At 41.6% G+C, this 24837-nt stretch overlaps 1 protein-coding gene across 2 annotated transcripts in view; it reads right to left on the reverse strand.

The window, feature by feature from the left end:
* Window positions 1–24837, reverse strand: part of plxnb3 (plexin B3) — a 62285-nt gene that overhangs the window by 30800 nt on the left and 6648 nt on the right. Inside the window, exon 2 of one of the 2 annotated variants that reach the window (XM_074644888.1) lies at window positions 15684–15770. The gene's annotated coding sequence lies outside the window, so the exon portion shown is untranslated. Of the gene's footprint in view, window positions 1–8761; window positions 9046–15683; window positions 15771–24837 lie in introns of those variants that run through there. The other variant, XM_074644889.1, reaches the window with a different exon arrangement.

Consider the following 24837-nt stretch of genomic DNA (forward strand, 5'->3'; position numbering starts at 1 on the left):
TTCCTGCAGCAGGACTCTCAATTTGATTCTGGGTCGTTGTGTTCTGATCCGATCCGAGCTGAATGGAGCTAATTCCTCTTTTCTCCTCAGACAGAGGGAGCGTCTGTTGGGTTTTGAACAGCGAGTCTGTGCTGTCACATAACCATCAGTTAATGCCGGTTTGTTTTATTGGTGACGAGGCTGCGGAGCTGCTATTCCTGCCTCACGCTCTTTAATCTGGATTAAAACCCGTTTGTATTGACAGCCGATGTAAACACACACACGGAGCTGTGTTTAACAGGAGGATCAGATCAGAATAAGAAGAATTAGAGATTCTCTTCAGTTTAATCCAGGACAGAAGATCAGAATAATAAGTGAATAACAGCAGATCACACAGCAGATTAACAGCACAGGCTCAGTTGTCCCTGCAGGAGGGAAACAACAACTTCAGACTCTAAAAATATCTGAAACTCGGAGGAATTAAAGGAGTCAATACAGTTGAATACTGAGGCAGCAGAGTTTATATGTCTACATGTATTACATCCCACATCAGTGACACTTTTATCTTCAAGTGGAAATGAAACGTTCAACCAAGTTAAACTGGTTTACTAAATGGATTTCCACTCTAATTAACAAATATACCACAAACATGACAAATGTCTGCATCTAAGAGCATAAAGAAGATCTGTTTAATCTTTCGCCATGTAGCAGTGCTCTATAGCCTCTGATGTCACGAGGTTGGATGGCTCGGCTGAGTTACACAGATACAACGGCAGAGACTGTGGAATACAGAGACTGAGGAGACACAAGACAGAAGAAAACGAAAGAGGGGGACACTATTGTATTGTTCCTGGATGTAAAGATGAGTTTCACAATGTTAAAACCGAGAACAAAACAGTCCGTTTCATAAACTGATGCTGAAACGGAGATCAGTAACGTTACTGCAGCGCTGGCTAGTAGCACTGAAAGAGCCTCCAGCAGGCAATGAGTCCAGCAGACTGTCTCCCGTCCTCTCCTCTCTCTGATCACTTGTCTCTCCTCCTCTGCAGTCTCATTCGGACTGTTCAAAGACAGGGTCGAAAATAAACACCTAAAGCACTACTTCATGCTGAAGCCCGCGTTACAGCGTTTGTTTACGTAACTTGCCGGTAGCTTCTGCTAGCGACATAGCTACCGGCTCAACATTAACATACCAAAACTACCATCACAAAGTAAAACTTAGCACGCACGCTCAGATAGTTAACTATAGGCATCCAAAGATTTATACGTCCTCAATTTATCTTTACAGCGCTGCCGTTGGCTGGACTCAACTGACTCTCAACTAACACTCGTGATCCTGGAGAGTGAGTGACAGTACATATTGAGAGAAACTAGTATTTTCTTCAGCCATTGTTAAAAAAACAAGCCAACAATACTTGCTAGCCAGCGTTAACTAACGTGTTCAGAGTATTATTCTGCCTCCACTTAACGCTCCGCCCACAAAACACCTCATCATGGTTACTAACAGAAAAGAGGTCGATAGAAACAAGTTCACATGAAGCTTTAGTGTAAAGCTGATTTTGACCTTTGAGCTGAATAAACACTTAACAGAGGAGAATGACGGTGTCTCTATTATAGAGTCAATGTCTCTACTGCATTCTACTGTTTTTGGACTGTACTCTACTGTAAGTGTTTCTACTGTATTTTAGTGCAGGAGCGCTCCGCAGCAGTAGAACCAAACCTCCACAAACTGAATACTGATCACTGCAAACATTAAATATTAATAACTATAAGACTTTGATACCCAAACACTACTTACACTACCAACACACACACAGGCACATGCACACACACACACACAGTGATGGAATCAGCATCAATATCATTAACGCCCATCACCTCTCACATCTGTTTCTGTGTATGAATATATTATCGCTGCAGCCTCCTCTCCAATTAGCAGAGTGTGTAAGTGGTTTTGATCAGCAGGAGATCACATGACAGGTGTTTACCTCCACCTCCACTCACAGGTTGCTCACCTCGACACTCAGAGGCTGTTAACACACCTTACTGGATTAAACACACCTCACTGGTACTGTTACTGGTACCAGTTTAACCAGCATCATACGCATAGGAATGTTCTGGGTCTTTCAATCATTACCAACCAGCCCGTTCTCATTCCCAGGGTGGTAAATACCAACGCTTCGTCACGGCTGTCGGCGTTAGATAACCGACGCACAAGACACCTTTTAGCACCGGTATGAGACGCACCAGGCGTTCCATTATCTACAATGTAAAGACATCAGCAGCAACAGTTAAACGCTCAGAGAAAGAGCTGTAGTGATGTAGTTTAAAGAGACACACCAGGCGGGGGGAGACCGCTGGCGTTCAGTCACATTTTCACAAAATTAGAGTTTCCGTGACTTTGTTCCCTGCATTCTGGTGTCTTTTAAAGAGTGAAAATAACAAAATAATAAGTACAGCATTTTTACGTTATACTTGTGATTTTACCTTTGACACCCAGGAAAGCAAACTGAATAATTCTCCCCTCTGGCGTGAACTTGGCGTGTGAATCTCTGGCATAAACTAATATTCATCCGTTTTTATCTATTTTTGCTCCTGCTCGAGTGTTTCTTTCTCTTAGTTCTCTCTCTCCGTCTCTCGCTCACTGAAGGTCCTTTCAGACACTTTACAACGCCAACACTGCGCTCTGTTCAGCTCCAGAAACAGGCTAAGATAACGAAAAGGAAAAAAAGTGGGAAGATTTGGAGAATTGTGACCCCGGGAGGAAACTGGGAGAGGGCGATGAAAAACATGAGTCTCCTGGGAAAATCGGGAGGGTTGGAAAGTATGTGTTCTGTTGCCTGAACCTAAGCAATTGTTTTATTTAATTCAGAAAATCAAGCATGTGTTCACTGTAAAGTGACGGCGAGGGGTCTGATGAAGGGTCAGTATGTGACGAGTTTGGATGAGAACGTGTTCTACCAACATGAGAGCTGTGGACTCCAAGCATTGTCAACATCTGTAGACAGAAATAAACCCAGATGTTTCTGATTGGTACCACCCAGCCTCCATCCTAAAACCTGACTGCAGAACCACCTTCTAGTCCACCTGGACCTTCACTTGGTTTCTCCACCCGACCAATACCAGCTGTTCTACATTATGAGCACCTACACATGAAATACAACATCAGTCTGCTTAAGCTTCAGGAGAAACAATGAGTGGAACGACAGCTCACTCTAAATACTACATATTGTTTAAACCTTCATCACGAACTACAGTGATAACCAGATGAGATACTCAGGATCCGATTCAGGATCTGATTCAGGATCTGATTCAGGATCTGATTCAGGATCTGATTCAGCTCAGCAGCAGTCAGTCACCAATCTCTGACTCATTTCCATTGTCTCATGCTTTACATTGTCAACCCTCCCGGCCAGCATCACAGCGAACCATCCTCCTCTTTCTTCTGTGGGGGGGTCCACAGGGACCAGCCCCTTATTCGGGTCAAAGTCTGACCCCTAGGCTAATAATCCTCCTAGACCTGATCCCAGCAGAGGACCAGGTGTTTGCCCCTGGTTCCTGTTGGTGTATAAATCATCGAATGGTTTATTTTCTGATGTGCTGCTGCGTTTTGAAGCATCCAGATGATCTGGTTCAGGTCTATTTATGTGTGTTGTGTTTATATCTTTTCTTAATGACTTTCTATGTCTTATGTAGAGCACTGCTAGGGCTGGTATTTTTTAAAAATCACGACGCCAATACCAATACATATACAATATAATACACGTTAAGGGTACCAATACCAATATCCTTAACGTGGTACCAATACTAGAGTACTTCACTCAATACCCATCATGTGAATGGAAGCTGTGTGTGTCCCGCTGGATAGCTAATCGCCGCCACACAGCACAGCGTTCATACAGCGGTTACCACTGTACTTAGCTCCAGTCCACCCTGAGATCAGTCCACCCTGAGATCAGTCCACCCTGAGATCAGTCCACACTGAGACCAGTCCACCCTGAGATCAGTCCACCCTGAGATTAGTCCACACTGAGACCAGTCCACCCTGAGACCAGTCCACCCTGAGATTAGTCCACACTGAGACCAGTCCACACTGAGACCAGTCCACCCTGAGATCAGTCCACACTGAGACCAGTCCACACTGAGACCAGTCCACACTGAGACCAGTCCACCCTGAGATCAGTCCACCCTGAGACCAGTCCACCCTGAGACCAGTCCACCCTGAGATCAGTCCACCCTGAGATCAGTCCACCCTGAGACCAGTCCACCCTGAGATCAGTGCACCCTGAGGCCAGTCCACACTGAGACCAGTCCACCCTGAGACCAGTCCACCCTGAGACCAGTCCACCCTGAGACCAGTCCACCCTGAGATCAGTCCACCCTGAGATCAGTCCACCTTGAGACCAGCCCACCCTGAGATCAGTGCACCCTGAGGCCAGTCCACACTGAGGCCAGTCCACACTGAGACCAGTCCACCCTGAGACCAGTCCACCCTGAGACCAGTCCACCCTGAGACCAGTCCACCCTGAGACCAGTCCACCCTGAGACCAGTCCACCCTGAGATCAGTCCACCTTGAGACCAGTCCACCCTGAGATCAGTCCACCTTGAGACCAGTCCACCCTGAGACCAGTCCACCCTGAGATCAGTCCCTCCTGGAGCTACATGATCATATCACCTATTCAACCAATAACTCCTGAGCTGCTGCTGCACTGAGACCGTCTATTAAATCACATGTTTGGTTCTGATTCAGTTGTCATGACAACAAACACAAAGACGAGTCAAAGACAACAGCTGGACTGAGCGACTGAACCATTAAAATAAGAGGAAGTCAAACAGGAAGTCGACCTCTAAACGCTGGCGGTAGGTGATCCGGCGTGAAGACGACAGACAAGTCAGCGGTTTGAAACGCCTTTGAAAAGAAAAATACTGAGGAGGTGATTTTTTAATTTTTTCTGCGTCAGGGTGGAGACGGTATGTCGAGGAGGAAGAGGAGGAGGTGCAGCTCCCCGTCGCTCTTCTCTCTGGTTCTTTTAACAGTCTAACAGGCGTGAACGAGCTCCATAATGTGTTTATGAGACACCATTAAAACAAGGCTTTGAAGAGGAGGAGAGTAGGAAGAGGAGGAGGGGGGACAATAAACGACAGAAATACTGTAATAACTGAGAGGGGGGGGGGTATGAGAGGACGAGATCCTTTTAACTACAATCACTTTCATTCGGCGGCGATAAAACCAACAACATCCACTAGACCTCCGTCACCTCCAGCTGAACACAGACCTCCACCCAAACCAGCTTTCACTGCAGTAAAAGTACTAATACCACTGTGTACAAATACTCTGTTACAAGTCAAAGTCCTGCATTCAAATGGTACTTAAAGTCCTTATTCTGCAGGATAATCTATTAGAGTTGTTCTGATACCGATACCAGTATCGATAATGCATCTGATACCGCCCAAAATTCGGTATCGGCGAGTACGACAGTCTATGCACCGATCCGATACCATCATTTATTAACCCAGAACAAAATCAACCTGTTTAACCGTAAATCATTTTTTCTTCGCTGCTCAAAAACAGTAGTCTTCACTGTGCTGTCGCCCTGGAGGTATCATGGCTGCCACTGGCTACTACTGTTTTAGAGCAGAGAAGAAGTACTGATTGCAGGTAGTTTGTCAGGTGACGATAGCAAACAACAGCAGTGCGGTGCTAGTGGAGAGTGTGACGGTAGTTGGAGCTTAACTTCAGCTAACTTTAAAACGGAGCCTGCTACAACCTAAAAATCACAAGTTGCGTTAATGTGTTAAAGAAATTAGTGCCGTTAAAGGTCCCATATCGTGCTCATTTTCAGGTTCTTACTTGTATTTTGTGTTTCTACTAGAACATGTTTACATGCTGTAATGTTAAAAAAAAACTTTATTTTCCTCATACTGTCAGTCTGAATATACCTGTAATCACCCTCTGTCTGAAACACTCAGTTTTAGTGCATTTCAATGGAATTGCGTCGCTAGGCAACAGTTTGGGTCCATGTTTACTTCCTGTCAGCTGATGTTATTCACATCCACTGCAACAGGAAACAAACTGGGACCCATTTCGAATGTTTACGTTTAAAACCGTGTAACTGTCTATATATTGTATGTTTGTGACATCACAAATGGCTTGTTTCAAACGCACAATTTCTGAATAAGGGCTGTGTGTATTTCTCTGTATATTGAGCGTTTTGATAGTTTACCAGTATTTATATATCACTTAAACCTGCTTTATAATATAAAAGACATGAAAATCACACTTTTTACAATATGGGACCTTTAAAACGAATTTGCGTTATCACGTTATTATCGCGTTAAATTTGAGAGCCCTACTATTAACAATGCATCAGCATATTAGTTAATTATAATTTGCTTTAATACCCTGAATCTGTAAAGTAACTAAAATAGAAATACGCAGGTAAAGTACAAGTACCCCAAATTTGTACTTAAGTACAGTACTTGAGTAAATGTACTTATTTATTTTCCACCACAACTACTTCCACCAAACCCATCACGGTAAATGGTGGACTGATAGTTCGGCCGGTTAGACTGTTATAAGGTCATTAGATGGGCGTTATCAGCGGTTATAGCTTCATAGATGTATGTCAGAAGGGGCCTGCTACACCCACTAGTAGGTATTATCATCGATTCACATGGGCGATCACAGAAAGAAGGAATAAAAGAAGACGACAGCGACCTCTAGCGACCGTAGTAATTATGACAAGAGGAGAAGCTGCACTCAGGCTCTGTAGTATAGACGGGGTGTTTCTGCAACTACGGGAATTTTTAAGTCCCAGCTATGAAATTTGGGATTTATGTAAAATTTTCATTACAATGCTTGATAAATATATACACAATATTATTACCCACAGAGACATAAAAAATAACGACTAAATAATGTGATTTAATAAAATTTATGAAGCATTTTATGGGTCCAAACACCACTTTTCTTCATGTCCCACATCTGTGATCTCAAGGTTGAGATTCGTAAAATGAGCTAATTCAATTATAATATGAAATTATTTCAAATGGAATTGTTTCATATACATATTACTTTAAACCATATTAAAATTAGTTATTTGTTTACAAATCAACATTACGATTTTTTTTCATCGTCCTTACCGCGAACAAATACCGTAGTAAAAGTTTAATTAAAACCCAAACAAATCTGGTTTCTATGGAAACAGAAGTTAGCAGGTGAGCACATGGATGACAGGTTGGGCCGCCCACAAAGGTGACCCTCAAGATCAAGATAAACAAGGTGAAGATCACCTTTTCTTCTTCTTCTTCTTACCATACAGCTCAGTACCATTTAATAAATATCTTATATTACTGTTGAATTCATGTATATTAGATGCTAAGAGCCAAAGCTAACGTAGCAGAACTTGCTAGCCGCCATTTATCTGCAAAATTAGCAAAAATGTAATTTCAGCAACTTGTCCTTTCGACATTAGAATTACAATATCTGCCATAAAAGACAACATATTCTATATATTTTTGTGTATTAAGACATCTATGGTTACTGTCTACATTTTTCAGGGTGTAGAGAAAATCATGAAATCCCCTATTTAAAAAAAATATTTTTTTATATCAAAGCGTTTAGTTTCACTTTCACTTTTCAAACATCATTATTTTGACCCCAAAACACAACATTTTTGCCTAAACTGAACTAAGTTTTGTTGCCTAAACCTAAAGAAGCTTTAAAGTTTCGCTTTCACTTTTACAACGTAGAAGCCCCTACTGACCCACATCTATGAGGCTTATAACGGCTCATAACGCACATTTAATGAGCTGATAACATTCAAACCGGGTGGATAGTTTGTTGATGAATAATCATAAACCAGCAGGTGATGCTATGTGCGGTTTTGGGTGCTTCAGCCTCTACTGGAGCTCAGATGGTCCACTTCAAGGACTCCTGATTGATAATGAAGTTCCAGTATTGGACCAACTCCTCTTGTCTGAGTCTGGTTGTCAACACCGGCTCAAAGCTGGTCTGAGGTCTGCTAACTGGAGATGATGCTCTAATTAAATCAGACCAAAGAACATCAACCATCAAAACCAAACCTGGCAGACAAACCGGGACCAGAACACATAAATGTCTCAGGTCTCTGCTCAGTGAGTACTTTTTTGTACTTTCAGCACATTTTGCTACAAATGCTTTTGCATTTAAGGAAAACTATGAATGCAGGACTTTTACTTCAGTTAAAGAACTGTGTACTTCCGCCTCTGTGTATTGTTTTGAATATTATCATGAACACAGATCACAAAATGTTTTCCACATATAACCAGACAAACCAGACAGGTTACTGATTACATGATAGATACTAGAAGTCATGCAACACAGATCCTCTTTGCTGCAAATGTCTTCGTCAGGAGACATTTTAGGCTCGCAGTGTTTCTTTTCCTTCTTGTATACGAAACATCTTCTGTCACACTGAAGATATCGATGCTATTATTAAAGATGCTATCAGAGTCTTTACAGATGTCAGTCACAGAATCTATAAAATCTGGATGAAATCATGAACAGCAGACATGTTTCATATCACAGAGTGGAAAGCAGCCGCGAGACGTTTCTGTGTGAGGGAACTTATTCACAGAAAGAAAGAGAGTCAGAGTCTACGTCTCTCTACCACCAATCTGATTCCTGCTCCACTAATTAAATCACAGCACAATTAACGAGAGTCAGCTGTCAATCAAAGCCTCATCACAGAGTGAGAGAGAGAGAGAGACAGAGAGAGAGAGAGAGAGAGAGAGACTTACTTCATTCAGGAAACACTCCGTCTTTCTTTCATTCCAAAAAAACAGACGTCAAGAACTGAAAGAACCTGCACACCAGGCAAGAGAGAGAGAGAGAGAGAGAGAGAGAGAGAGAGAAAGAAAGAGCGAGAGAGAGAGAGAGAGAGAGAGAGAGAGAGAGAGAGAGGATGAATGACGACCGACAGACAGATGGAGAGAGAGAGAGAGAGAGAGAGAGGGGGATGACAGGAGAGAGAGGGAGGACGAGCGAGCAGCCGGCTGGATGGCTGTAATCCCATTATTGTGAACGACACATTGTTCTGAGAGAGAGAGGGCGAGAGACATTCAGACACAGGGAGAGAGGGAGAGAGAGAAAGGGCGAGGGACATTCAGACACAGGGAGAGAGAGTCCCAGTGGGAATACAGGGGGGCGGGGCTTAGCTGCACACACAGATATGTGGGCGGAGTCAGAGTCGTTAATATTTAATCATCAGTTTAAGGCGTGAAGTTAGAGAGAGAGAGACGGAGAGAGTGAGAGAGAGTGAGGTAATAAAACAGTATTTTATAGTTTCATCTGAAAGACACCACACCCCTCTGACTGTCTGACTCTATATAACACTGTGTTACCGTCTGTTGCTCTGTACTACTGGGTCTTACTGTGTGTTACAGTCTGTTGCTGTCTGTAACTGCCACTGTATGTGACTCGAGTCAAAGCAAACATGGACGTCAACTGTCACATGTTCTTGGACCAAAACAAACAAACATTGACACAAACTGTCTTGTTTTCTTCTTCCGAAACCAACATGGACGTCAACTGTCAAGTGTTCTTGTACTACCAAAGCAAACATGGACGTCAACTGTCACGTGTTCTTTTACCAAAACAAACATGGACGCCAACTGTCAAGTGTTCTTGTACCAAAACAAACATGGACGCCAACTGTCACGTGTTCTTTTACCAAAACAAACATGGACGCCAACTGTCACGTGTTCTTGAACCAAAACAAACATGGACGCCAACTGTCAAGTGTTCTTTTACCAAAGCAAACATGGACGCCAACTGTCACGTGTTCTTTTACCAAAGCAAACATGGACGCCAACTGTCACGTGTTCTTTTACCAAAACAAACATGGACGCCAACTGTCACGTGTTCTTTTACCAAAACAAACATGGACGCCAACTGTCACGTGTTCTTGAACCAAAACAAACATGGACGCCAACTGTCAAGTGTTCTTGTACCAAAACAAACATGGACGCCAACTGTCACGTGTTCTTGTACCAAAGCAAACATGGACGCCAACTGTCAAGTGTTCTTGTACCAAAACAAACATGGACGCCAACTGTCACGTGTTCTTTTACCAAAACAAACATGGACGCCAACTGTCACGTGTTCTTGAACCAAAACAAACATGGACGCCAACTGTCAAGTGTTCTTTTACCAAAGCAAACATGGACGCCAACTGTCACGTGTTCTTTTACCAAAGCAAACATGGACGCCAACTGTCACGTGTTCTTTTACCAAAACAAACATGGACGCCAACTGTCACGTGTTCTTTTACCAAAACAAACATGGACGCCAACTGTCACGTGTTCTTGAACCAAAACAAACATGGACGCCAACTGTCAAGTGTTCTTGTACCAAAACAAACATGGACGCCAACTGTCACGTGTTCTTGTACCAAAGCAAACATGGACGCCAACTGTCACGTGTTCTTGGACCAAAGCAAACATGGACGCCAACTGTCACGTGTTCTTGGACCAAAACAAACAAACATTGACACAAACTGTCTTGTTTTCTTCTTCCGAAACCAACATGGACGTCAACTGTCAAGTGTTCTTGTACTACCAAAGCAAACATGGACGTCAACTGTCACGTGTTCTTTTACCAAAACAAACATGGACGCCAACTGTCACGTGTTCTTTTACCAAAGCAAACATGGACGCCAACTGTCAAGTGTTCTTTTACCAAAGCAAACATGGACGCCAACTGTCACGTGTTCTTTTACCAAAACAAACATGGACGCCAACTGTCACGTGTTCTTGAACCAAAACAAACATGGACGCCAACTGTCAAGTGTTCTTGTACCAAAACAAACATGGACGCCAACTGTCAAGTGTTCTTGTACCAAAACAAACATGGACACCAACTGTCACGTGTTCTTTTACCAAAACAAACATGGACGCCAACTGTCACGTGTTCTTGAACCAAAACAAACATGGACGCCAACTGTCAAGTGTTCTTTTACCAAAGCAAACATGGACGCCAACTGTCAGGTGTTCTTTTACCAAAGCAAACATGGACGCCAACTGTCAAGTGTTCTTTTACCAAAGCAAACATGGACGCCAACTGTCACGTGTTCTTGAACCAAAACAAACATGGACGCCAACTGTCAAGTGTTCTTGTACCAAAACAAACATGGACGCCAACTGTCACGTGTTCTTGTACCAAAGCAAACATGGACGCTAACTGTCACGTGTTCTTGGACCAAAGCAAACATGGACGCCAACTGTCACGTGTTCTTGGACCAAAACAAACAAACATTGACACAAACTGTCTTGTTTTCTTCTTCCGAAACCAACATGGACGTCAACTGTCAAGTGTTCTTGTACTACCAAAGCAAACATGGACGTCAACTGTCACGTGTTCTTTTACCAAAACAAACATGGACGCCAACTGTCACGTGTTCTTTTACCAAAGCAAACATGGACGCCAACTGTCAAGTGTTCTTTTACCAAAGCAAACATGGACGCCAACTGTCACGTGTTCTTTTACCAAAACAAACATGGACGCCAACTGTCACGTGTTCTTTTACCAAAGCAAACATGGACGCCAACTGTCACGTGTTCTTTTACCAAAACAAACATGGACGCCAACTGTCACGTGTTCTTGAACCAAAACAAACATGGACGCCAACTGTCAAGTGTTCTTGTACCAAAACAAACATGGACGCCAACTGTCACGTGTTCTTTTACCAAAGCAAACATGGACGCCAACTGTCAAGTGTTCTTTTACCAAAGCAAACATGGACGCCAACTGTCAAGTGTTCTTTTACCAAAGCAAACATGGACGCCAACTGTCACGTGTTCTTTTACCAAAACAAACATGGACGCCAACTGTCAAGTGTTCTTTTACCAAAGCAAACATGGACGCCAACTGTCAAGTGTTCTTGTACCAAAACAAAAATGGTCACCAACCAGCACCTTGTTTGAAAGCAGTAACATGTGTTCTGATGAAAGAAGATCAGAGTCTGGTGAGACACCGGATGGAGCTTTACAGTCCCACAGCTCACCCGTCTCTTTGATTCTCCTCCATCAGCTGCTGCTGTGGGTGGTTCAATAATCCCACTGTGTGCCCCAGTGCATGATGGGAAGCAGCTGCACAAAATGAAACATATAATACAAACAAAGAATTTCTGCATAAAATTGAAGGCTAAAAGTTAAAACAATTCTTATCTCCTGAAACCGTTCTTGTATTCTTTCTTGTTCTACTTTGTAATATTGTTCTTACTTTATGTTATTGTTCTAATTTGCGTTATTCTTCTACTTTGCGTTATTGTACTACTTTGTGTTATGGTTCTACTTTGTGTTATGGTTCTACTTTGTGTTATTGTTCTACTTTGCATTATTATTTTACTTTGCGTTATTGTTCTACTTTGTGTTATTGTTCTGCTTTGTGTTATTGTTCTACTTGGTGCTACTGTTCTACTTTGTGTAATGGTTCTACTTTGTGTTATTGTTCTGCATTGCGTTATTGTTCTGCATTGCGTTATTGTTCTGCTTTGTGTTATGGTTCTACTTTGTGTTATTGTTCTACTTTGTGTTATGGTTCTACTTTGTGTAATGGTTCTGCATTGCGTTATTGTTCTGCTTTGTGTTATGGTTCTACTTTGTGTTATGGTTCTACTTTGTGTTATAGTTCTACTCGTTTGTGTTGCTTTATTTGTTGATATTGTCTTCCACGCTGTCGTTTCTTCTTCTTCTTGAATTAGAGGTCAAAACAAAATAAAATACATCCTGCTGGCTCTCTACAACAACGAGACACATGAACATAAAACACAAACACGTCAGGATCAAGAGAAACGTGTCAGAGAGAGACCGTCTGAAACAGCAGCTCCGCTCAGGTGAGTCTGACTTTCTCTTTGTTTTCTGCCGTCTGATTGGTTCACAGTTGACAGGTCCCAGCAGGTGAGAATCATAAACTGTTCAGGTTGTCATGGTGACCACAGATAGTTTAATGTGGTGTGAGGAGAGTGTGTGTGTGTGTGTTATCATCATCATCTTATCTGTGACACAACACACTGCTGGTAAAACATGTGTGTGTGACCTCATATGACAATACATTCATGTATTCATTCATGTGTGTGTGTGTGTGTGTGTGTGTGTGTGTGTGTGTGATTAATATTGCATGAGGCTCCTGATGGGAGTTGGACAAACACTCCCAGCTGAGCTCTAACACACACACACACACATACATCAATCAAACACACAAAGAGAAAACGCACACAAACAGCCTGAGTTCTGAGTGTGTGTGTGTGTGTGTGTGTGTGTGTGTGTGTGTGTGTGTATGTGTGTGTGGACAGCAGGTGCATTAACGTCTATGGTGTGATTTTATATCTCTGCATTAAGACATCTGACCAATCACAGCCCGTTTTCTTAAAGATAGAATCCAGTTTATGTCAAACCAAAATCAGAACCAGAACCAGAATCACAATCAGACTTTATTCACTAAGTCAATGTGCAGGAGGAGTTAGTTCTGATGCAGGTGTCAGGACAGCAAAGTAAAGAAATAATATCATATATGATAATAATAAAATAGGAAAATAATATTAGATATCTGAAGAAGTGAGATAACAAAAACAATTGTAAATACTTTTAAACACTACACGATGTACAAATACGCAAAAGCAATACAAAGAACTACAAGGGAGTAAGGTTCTGTGATGATGAAAAGACGGAGAGGTGTAACGGACCGTAAGTTGATCCGTACGGATCCCTGTGGATGCATTTACTTTACAGTCAGTACAGACTACATGGCGTGAAAATGACACACCAAAAGCAATAAACGGCGTTCTTATTGCATGCATTTGCCCTGCGCATTACCATGTCATCCATACGCCTTTTCATGCGACTGGACTGTTCAGAGAAGACTGCTGCATTGTGGGAACATTATGATGTTGTGACAGATCCTGGTGATGGTGCCAGTACAAAGTTCTGTTTGGATTAACGCTGAAAATAATCAGACTTTGGTTGAATAACAGTAATATAAACTGACCCAAACTGTAACCGAGCAGCACCAAACAGCACCGCTCACATTAACAACTTATATCTGCTTAGTTTAATCTGCACATAAACAGAAATACACAGACACATTGTGTTCATTATCTCTTTTCTTCCTGTTTCTTATCTTTTAATACCCATTAATATTAATGCTGTAATATTAACTGTAATTCATTAAAGGATTTTAAAAATAACTTCATTTTTCCATATAACATGAAAGTCATCATTTAAAATGTACAGTGTAGCTTATAAATGTTTAAATTAAGGTGAAAATCTCTGGATGGCTTTAATGATATTTTTTATACATTTTAAGTGAATTTTATCTGTTTAAAAAACCCTTAAACTGTGTTAATGAAGCAGCTTCTGATCCTGCGTTTTACTTTATATTGATATTATTAATGTAATTTAATGAAATGTGTTGTTATATTTCTGGGTGTGGTGTGGTGTGTGTGTTGTTTATCATCAGGTATGTGAGGCTTTCCAGCAGAAACAAAAGATGAAGGACGAGTGAAGAGGCCTTAAAGGGGGAGGAGGGGGAGGAGGAGGAGGAAGAGGAGGAGGATGGGTGGGGGGGGTTTAGAGAGCGTGAAAAGCAGCTTGTCGAGAGACGAACCAACCAGGCGCAGTAATGAATGGAGGGGGAGGGGAAGGGGTGAAAGGTGACACACAGTAATTGGGAGGAAATGTGTGTGATGGAGAGACAACGAGTTCAACAGACACAACATCTAACTCAACTTTATTTATATTATAAATATACTCTTTATTGATTATTTAAATATTTTATATTTAAATAGTTTGAATTTTCTCTTCATATTTACAGAAGCTCTTTTTTCAGGTTGATAAATTCAGAGAGAAAAATGTATTAATATGTATAATAATGTATAATGTGATTTCTCTTATATAATAATAATAATGATATTTAGCTTTTTGACTTTAGATCCAAAAAATGACTTAAAAAATAAATAAATAGTGGATACTTTATAATTTATACCCTGAAAAGTAAAGGTACTTCCTTTACAGCAGTGTTTCACCCCAGCAACCACACCCCCAACAGTGATGTCACAGTGTACTCCGGTACACTGTGACATCACTGCACCAAGGTGAAGTTAAACAAAGACTTCTAATAAGCTTCTGTAAATGGCAAACTAAATCAATTCAGAGTTTTCTAAATTTCAACTGATGATTGAATAGTTCATAATGGTTTTATTATTATTATTGTTATTATTATTATTATTATTATTATTATTATTATTATTACTATAACGAACTGGTTCTTAGATCTGTGAATGAGAGAGACGGCTCTGTCAACAACCTATCAGATCACTGCAACCTCAACCAATCACTCAACACAGAGTGAACCAGAGCAACCAGCGACTCTAACTAACGACAGAGCAACCAGCAACTCTGACTGAAGACAGACCAACCAGCAACTTTGACTGTAAACAGAGCAACCAGCAACTCGGACTGAAGACAGAGCAACCAGCAACTCTTGAAGAAGACAGAGCAACCAGCAACTCTGACTGAAAGATGACACACGCTGTCAAGGATGGATGACATCATTGAGCGCCATGTGGCGGCCGCCTCTGAGGTCACTGGTTGCCGTAGTAACCAACTGGACGCCCTGAGTCAGCGTGTTGCATCAGCAGAAAAGAGAGATTAGAGTTGCACCAACCTGTTGAGGCAAACTGCTGCGTCTCTGAGGAGGAAACTGTGATGTGAGGAGGAAGAGGAGGAACCTTCTTCATCAGGAGGGCGTTTCCTGTAGGAACACAAAGACAGACGCACTGGTGTCACCACAGAGTAATAAAGTTTGCTTTTATAGTTCATGTTGAATTGTTTTGTAGATATTCATTTTATTTAACAAACAATATATTTAAATAATTATATAATAATAATAATTTATAATAATAATATTTTAAAAATGTATATATATATATATTTTAAATATTATTATTATTAGTATTATTATTAGTATTATTATTATATATCATCAAGAAACAAACCTAAAACGTAAATTAAATTTTGTTCAGCGAATGATTTCTGAACTCGTCATCTTTATATTTCAGTTTTATTTTGTTGTCTGAATAAATGTGAACTTAAATCAAAACAATCTTTCACTTTTATTGTTTTATTCGTCCCGTATTCATTTTGATTTCTTCAGCTTTACTCATTCAAACACTTTAACTGATCTGTGATCAGCTCCTGTCTCGGTGGATCTACAGACTGCTATCACTGATGAGACTGAAGACATCTCTGAGAGGATTTCAGGACGTTCATTGTGATGAAGATCAGAGATGATGAAGTCACTCTGAATGATATCAGCATGTGTTTCATGTGAAGAAGAGGAGGAGAGTTTTCACTCCGATTGTGTTAATTTGGCACTAAGAGTGAATCTATTTTAAAACCAGTGAAAGCAGATAATCTTCCTTTATAGAACGTGTCTTTAGTGTCTCTGCCTCAGTGTTGGGCGGATTGTTCCTTTCTTCACTCTTCATCAACCATCTGCCTACAAGGCCAGCTGTGAGGTCAAGCAATGAATCACTTCCTGTTTGTCTGCTGAAGCAAATAATGAGTTAATGAGCAACGCACAGCGTACAGCTAATCAATCACGGCGGATATTGATTGATGATCTATAGACCGAGCGACTCACACTGCTGCTCCTTCCTGTTTTGATTCATGTTCACGCTGCTTTAAACTGACCACACGTCCCCAATAACTTCATTTTTCTTAATTGATGTGAACTAAATGAATATGTAACAACTTGGGGATTTTTATTTTTTATTCTTCTATTCATTTTTGTTGGTATTTATTTATTTATTCGTTGTGATTTCTTATCACTATTTACTTTTTTCTCTTTATTTTTTATTTTATTTTATGTATTTATTTTTTCCCTAATTATTTTTTATTTATTTTTGTTTATTATTATTCCTATTATATTTTTCTATTCTTTTATTTCTATTTTCTAACTTTATTGCTCATTTTTTTTTTTTTTTTCAATTCCTTTTCTATATTTATCTTCTCTCCTAATATAAGTTTAAACAAACATGTTATTCTTCCTCCCTGTACATTTATGTTTTCTCTCGGGGATTACAGACGAAAAATATTATCCATCCATACTTAATGGAACAATGTGTGGACATTGAGGGGATGCCGAAGATCACGGACGGCCTCCTCAGGACACTTTTGACCCTGTTGTGTCTTAAAACATGTGACTGTGCTGTACGACTGAACCTATTAAAAGGAAAAAAAAGATACATTGACCACAGAAGAAGAGGCTTCATTAACTCATGCTTCATTCAGAACCTCACTGTAAAAACGCACGTTTTACTCTGAGCCACATTCGTCAGACTGAGTTTAGACTGAAGGTGAAGTGATCAACAACGTGTGACGTTCAGTCTACAGAACACAAGTTCAACATGTGAGAAATGAGAAATATGTCAGGAACCGGTCCCACGAGAAGACGAGTGAATGACACGATAATGCACAAAACACAAGCGTGCAACAGTCAATCGTAGAACAAAAAGAGAGAGACAGTTGATGAGGTGGACGGGTCCAACAAACTTTAACCAGGAGACCGCTGGTTGGTTTTAGAAGTTTGTGATGTTTGTGACGTGTTTCCCGTACGGATGTTAAATTGTTTCCAAGTATTTTACTTAGCTTATGTACAGCCAACCACGACATTTTCCCTTAGCCTAACTAAGTGGTTTTGTTGCTTCCTGCTGGTATTGCACCTTCATGCATGCATGTAATATTCACGCCTCTGCGAAGCAAAACAAGACACCTCTCTCGTCTATTACATACTAAGGGGTGATAGCGGGTTGACTGATGATGTCAGAGACTAAATACTGAAAAAGTATTCAGAATCTGTGACACAGTTAATACAATATAGAAAATATTTCTGATGAAATCTTTCCAAATGAACTGACTCCTCATGCTCCTGATGATTCCACTGTTTCTAATGTTTCTACTATCTGCAATCTTAAAATCAAATTCAGGGTTTTGTATTAATTTTCTGTGCATAAAAATGAAAACTGAAGCCTCCAAATAGGCCACCAGTCAATTTAATCCCCATTAAACCTGACCCTGAAACACACAGTAACACACACACACACACACACACATAGTAACACACAGAGTAACACACAGAGTAACACACAGTCAGTAGATTAGGCTGCCTGCCTTCATTCACTAATCTGTGGAGTTAATCTGATGGTTGTAACTCTGCAATCCGAGACATTATAGAGCTGTAATCTGCATATATGGAACACACACACACACACACTCAGCCATATGTGAAGCAGGCTCAGAGTCACTAAGGTTCTCACATCACTTCCTCCTCCAACCATACTTGCCAGCATTGAGACCTCAAAAATAGGGAGGATTTCAAAATCAAAGCGGGGTTTTAGAAAGCCAGAAAAATGTCAGTTTCAGAGATTTTGTTTCCTGCATTCTGATTTAAAAATCCAGTTTTTCCTCCCCTCGTAGTCGTAAGTGGCATATAGCCTGATCTGGCATGCAGCCTGCCTGGACTTGAGCGGAAACTGAAACTTAACTACGGCCTTGAGAGCACTTTGTTTACACTCGCCCATCGTGTGAATGATGTCAACTGCCAGCTACAACCACTGATTCACCAAACCTGCTTGATTGCAATAGAAACCAGTAACGACGATGCTGAAGGGAAATGTACTGTACTATGTAATTAAGTACTTTACTTAAGTACTGTAAGGCAGTATTATTACTTAGCTACATTACACCAGTGCCTGTAACATGACTTTATTCAGGCGTTTGCCCTCTTTGTGCGAGTTGACTGATAACGAGTTCATCACTAACATTCCTTCTCTACTACGTCTGTCGAGCTGAGCTGATGAAACTCAGTAACAATAAACACATCTAAAGAGATTAAAATCACAGATCCGTGGAGGTAATAACTGCACCTCTCCGAGAGATATACACCCTGTCTGAATGGACTCAAGTCTGAATACAATTGTCCAGACTTCCACACAAATTCAGTCTCTTTACTACTTTCTACTGCATGTTTTCTGACCCTTAAGTCAAGTTTAGGACCATTCTGACACACACAAAACAAAACAGATGTATTGAATGAACAAACAAAGAGACAGCAGTCTGGTTACTGAATGTCTAAAAGCTGCAGAAAATGAACTGTGTTGATCTGAAACAACACATGTTCACGTTTTCATTTGTTACGTGTTTGTTACGTTGAGCTGAAATGAGAGTTCAGATTTTGCAGTGTGTGTGTGTGTGTGTGTGTTTCTAAGTTGGGGGTGTAACTGATGCCAGTGACTGAAGACAGCTGCACTCCAAGATACCAATTATACACTCACTCTGTCAGTCAGACGGTATAATCTGCACTGTGATGCGGTAACATTATTCCTGTCTGTAATCTGAACATTCACACTGAGACTGGAAGCAGAACGAAACTGCTAGCCTAGCTTAGCACAAAGACTACAAGCAGGGGGAAACTGTTACCCTGGCTTAGCATAAAGACTGGAAGCAGGGGTAGGGTGACCAGACGTTCCGGTTTCAAGCTGACGTGTCCCGAGTCCCGACACATATCTGTAAAACACTCAAATGTCCCGGTTTACAACAGTCACTGACAAATTGTCCCGGTTTTCACTACAATTAAAATAATAATATTATACTTTCGTCTACTACTACTTACGTCATTAATTAATTTGGACGTATGGGATAAGTATACAAAAAGCCAGCACAGCGCACCGCTGCAGTCTCTATAGAGAGTGATGTTGCGCGCGGTCAAGCCAACATTACGCACGGACGCCACAGTTATCCGCTGCTTACATTAAGTGTAGTTTTGATCCACAGAACCCTCCGTGCTTATGTGCACATCAAACGTGTCGTTTTGATTAATTATTCTACACAGTTCCTTCTGCGCATCAACAGGCAACTCCCTCAGGAATGGCCGTTCCGTCTTTCACCCGGACGTTGTCTCCATCCTGGCTAAAATGTCGTCTTAGCTCCACAATTTTAATTATAATAGCCTGAGACGAGACGAAACAAGTTGAAAAATAATGTACGTAGGCCCAGACAACAATACGTTTCCTCTGAGGAAAACTCTCTACAGGACTCCCAAACTGTCAGTGCGTCATGACGGGGGACAGTCCTGTGATTAAAGGGGGTGAAAATGAATGTGATAAGTCATGATCCACGTATAATAATACCTTCTTTCTGATCGCACTCCGTGCTCAAATGCGCTTGACTACAAGCAGGGGGAAACTGTTAGCCTAGCTTCATGGAAAGAGACTCCAAGTGTCTGATTCACATGTTGGCTCTGAAACAATCTCCTCACACACATTTAGCAGATAGACAGGAAGGAGGAAGGAAGAGTCAGTACCAGCAGAGGAAATGGAAACAGAGAGTCAGTAAATGCAGCCCATTCTAGCACCCAGCAGGAACTTCCTCTCTCATTACAAAGACACACATGATTACTGCCATCTTCTCCGTACAGTAACAACAGACCCCAGCCGAGTCCAGATACTGACAAACAAATAATCACACAAAGACTGCAGGATTATTATAATTATAAAGTATAATGAAGCTCTGTGCCGTGCCTAACAACGGCCTTAAGTGACTTACTGCTTTTATAAAACAGAAACTACATATAACCGGCAAGGTTTATAAAATAAATACTGCAACAACAAAATCAATAATTTACTGATAACACAGAAAAGAGTTGTCATCGTGTTTCAGAATAACCACATACAGTATGTATCTCACATTCCCTTAGCTGTTGTCACTGGAGCTCTGTGCTGTCAATAAAGCTTTTTGAATCAGTTGAATGAATTTGGTCTTTCTTTAAACTTCCTTCTGTCGTTTTGTTTCTTTGTTCACAGACTGTGTGTTTAAATAAAGCGTCTCTGTTGAAGCCTGACTGTTCATTAACACTGTTCACCCCAAGCCTTTCAAAAAAGTTCATTTAAATTCACTCCTTTTGTTCAGGCAGGCTTTGTTAGAGGAGCTAATTTCAATAAAGACACTGTGTCAAGGCCTGGAGTTTCAATAAAACCGCTTCTGTAAAGATCCGGTCTTCAATAAAGTTCACATCAGTGGTCCTTATTGCTAAATACCCAGCGGGCCTTGAACACATCACATCAGCTGATGTCACTTGGTGGTCTGATGAGAAGAAAACTGTACTGGTTTCCCTGAACAAAGTACGGAACTTTAGTTAGTGTCGACTGAAGGAACGTTTCTAAAAACCCAACAATGCATCCTAACCACCAACCACTAACCTTAACCACCAACAAATAACCTTAATCCCCAAAAAATAACCTTAACCACCAACAACTATCCATGACCACCAACCACTAACCCTGGTTCTGTAGCAGCTGTTCTGACTGGTCTGTTGACTGGTCTGTTGACTGGTTCTGTAGCAGTGGCACTGACTGGACTGTTAACTGGTCTGTTGACTGGTCTGTTGACTGGTCTGTTGACTGGTTCTGTAGCAGCTGTAATGACTGGACTGTTGACTGGTCTGTTGACTGGTCTGTAGCAGTGGCACTGACTGGACTGTTAACTGGTCTGTTGACTGGTCTGTTGACTGGTCTGTTGACTGGTTCTGTAGCAGCTGTAATGACTGGACTGTTGACTGGTCTGTTAACTGGTCTGTTGACTGGTTCTGTAGCAGCTGTACTGACTGGACTGTTAACTGGTCTATTGACTGGTCTGTTAACTGGTTCTGTAGCAGTTGCACTGACTGGACTGTTAACTGGTCTGTTGACTGGTCTGTTGACTGGTCTGTTGACTGGTCTGTTGACTGGTTCTGTAGCAGCTGTAATGACTGGACTGTTGACTGGTCTGTTAACTGGTTCTGTAGCAGTTGCACTGACTGGACTGTTAACTGGTCTGTTGACTGGTCTGTTGACTGGTCTGTTGACTGGTCTGTTGACTGGTTCTGTAGCAGCTGTAATGACTGGACTGTTGACTGGTCTGTTAACTGGTTCTGTAGCAGTGGCACTGACTGGACTGTTAACTGGTCTGTTGACTGGTCTGTTGACTGGTTCTGTAGCAGCTGTAATGACTGGACTGTTGACTGGTCTGTTGACTGGTCTGTTGACTGGTCTGTTAACTGGTCTGTTGACTGGTTCTGTAGCAGCAGTACTGACTGGACTGTTAAAGGTCACATATTATGCTCATTTCCAGGTTCATAGATGTATTTTAATGTTGCACTAGAACATGTTTACATGCTGCAATGTTCAAAAAACCCTTTATTCTTCTCATACTGCAGCCTGAGTCTGCCTGCCTCAGAGCCTAATTCAGCCTCTGTCTGAAAACCACTGATTCACAGCCTGTCTCCTCCCACTCTGCTCTGATTGGTCAGCGTTTTCTGTCAATCAAATTTCCTCAACAACACAGCGTCACCCTCCCCCTCCCTCCCGGAGAAGCTCTGGAGAGAGAGAGGAGTGGAGGGAGAGGAGTGGAGGGAGAGGCAGCTAGAATAGAGCTTATAAACCACTTTAAAGTTTATAAACCAGAAACTTCACCCAGCGCACGTTACCGGAGGAATCTGATCAGAAATCGGCGACACATGATGAACATCTGCGGTCCAGATTCCAGGTTTTCCTGACGGTTTCTCTCAGGTAAATAATACTATTTATAGCTCTGTTAGTTAACTCAGTGTTTACCTCATGCATCAACTCTGTAAACCGTAAACATACACTCTGTTTTACGTCTGTCTTTACAGATCCATCTGTGAGAAATGACCGACAGAATCATCCCAGAGGAGAGCAGATAGCTGAAAGCAGATGGGAGATACAGAGCTAACCGTTAGCATGTAGCTACATGCTAACGGTTAGCTACATGCTACCGCTATGACACGGTGTGTAAACACAGCGACCATCAGGGTGGAAAATAGAAGATGTGAAACAGTAGTCAGTTCATTATTTCTGCTAAAAGATAAATGTATGGAAGATCAGAGTAATGGTATATTATTTACAATAGTAGCTGTCTCTGTGTTACCATGACTACAGACCACCGGAGCTTAGCTTACCATAGTTTACCAGAGCTGAAGACTTTCTCCTGTACCATGTTAACATAACTAACTAACAGGTGAGATGATTACAAATGCTGTGAATAATTAATATTGTCATCTGTCTACTCAAATAAAGTTTGACTGTGAAACAGAAATGTGTTGTGTTGCTTACAAGTCACTATTTACTACCTGTACTCTGCTACATGCATGACATCAAATATATATAATATATAAATATCATCTGTTTAAACAGTGTAATTACATAAAGCCTTTGTGAAAGAACATGTTATATTTAGATGATGGGAGTACATGAAGCCTGTTCTGCTGGTTCTTGCAGACTTTGCTGAAGTTAGGTTGAGGAGGAGAGACAGTGACGCGCTGTGGGGCGGGGTCAGCTACTGAAGGTTCTCTCTGGTTCGACCAGGAAACCCTTACATGGCTTGCATTTCTCTAATGACGTCAGAAGAGAAGGAAAAAAAAGCGATTTTTTTTCTGCACCCATTTCCGGACAAACGGAGGAGGAGAAAAAGAGAGGATGGTCTTTTATGATACTATGGTGGCCTGTAGACACACTGGGGACAGATATTGATGTTTAAAAGACATGGAAAAGTGCATTTTGCATAATAGGTGACCTTTAACTGGTCTATTGACTGGTTCTGTAGCAGTTGCACTGACTGGACTGTTAACTGGTCTGTTGACTGGTCTGTTGACTGGTCTGTTGACTGGTTCTGTAGCAGCTGTAATGACTGGACTGTTGACTGGTCTGTTAACTGGTTCTGTAGCAGTGGCACTGACTGGACTGTTAACTGGTCTGTTGACTGGTCTGTTGACTGGTTCTGTAGCAGCTGTAATGACTGGACTGTTAACTGGTCTGTTGACTGGTCTGTTGACTGGTCTGTTAACTGGTCTGTTGACTGGTTCTGTAGCAGCTGTACTGACTGGACTGTTAACTGGTCTGTTGACTGGTCTGTTGACTGGTCTGTTAACTGGTCTGTTGACTGGTTCTGTAGCAGCTGTACTGACTGGACTGTTAACTGGTCTATTGACTGGTCTGTTAACTGGTTCTGTAGCAGCTGTACTGACTGGACTGTTAACTGGTCTATTGACTGGTCTGTTGACTGGTCTGTTAACTGGTCTGTTGACTGGTTCTGTAGCAGTTGCACTGACTGGACTGTTAACTGGTCTGTTGACTGGTCTGTTGACTGGTTCTGTAGCAGCTGTACTGACTGGACTGTTGACTGGACTGTTGACTGGGTCTGTAGCAGCTGTACTGACTGGACTGTTGACTGGTCTGTTGACTGGTTCTGTAGCCGCTCTACTGACTGGACTGTTGACTGGTCTGTTGACTGGTTCTGTAGCAGCTGTACTGACTGGACTGTTGACTGGTTCTGTAGCCGCTCTACTGACTGGCTCTGACTGGTTTCTGGTTCTTCAGGCGTTCTGACTTCACTTCAACATCAAAGAGAATATTTCATCTCAGCCAATTATAAACACACACACACATGGGTCGGTATTACTATCATACTGAGGTCCCTCTCTCCTCGCCGTCAGCCATACGCCTCATCACCATGGTTACCTCCACCGTCACCATGGAAACCTCAACCATCAGAGAGACACGCCTGACTTTAACCATGAAGACAGTTTTATTCCTCTTTATCGTCCTGCTGTGTGGACTCACAGGAGCTGATGTTAGTTCACCTGAAAGTAAACCCGGTCCTGAAGCTAAACCCAGTACAGAATGTAAACCCGCTCCAGAAAGTAAACCTGGTCCTAAAGCTAAACCCGGTCCTGAAAGTAAACCATGTACTGAAACTAAACCCAG

Source organism: Sebastes fasciatus, chromosome 8 (genome assembly GCF_043250625.1).
Source record: "Sebastes fasciatus isolate fSebFas1 chromosome 8, fSebFas1.pri, whole genome shotgun sequence".
In the NCBI taxonomy this organism is placed as follows: Eukaryota; Metazoa; Chordata; class Actinopteri; order Perciformes; family Sebastidae; genus Sebastes; species Sebastes fasciatus.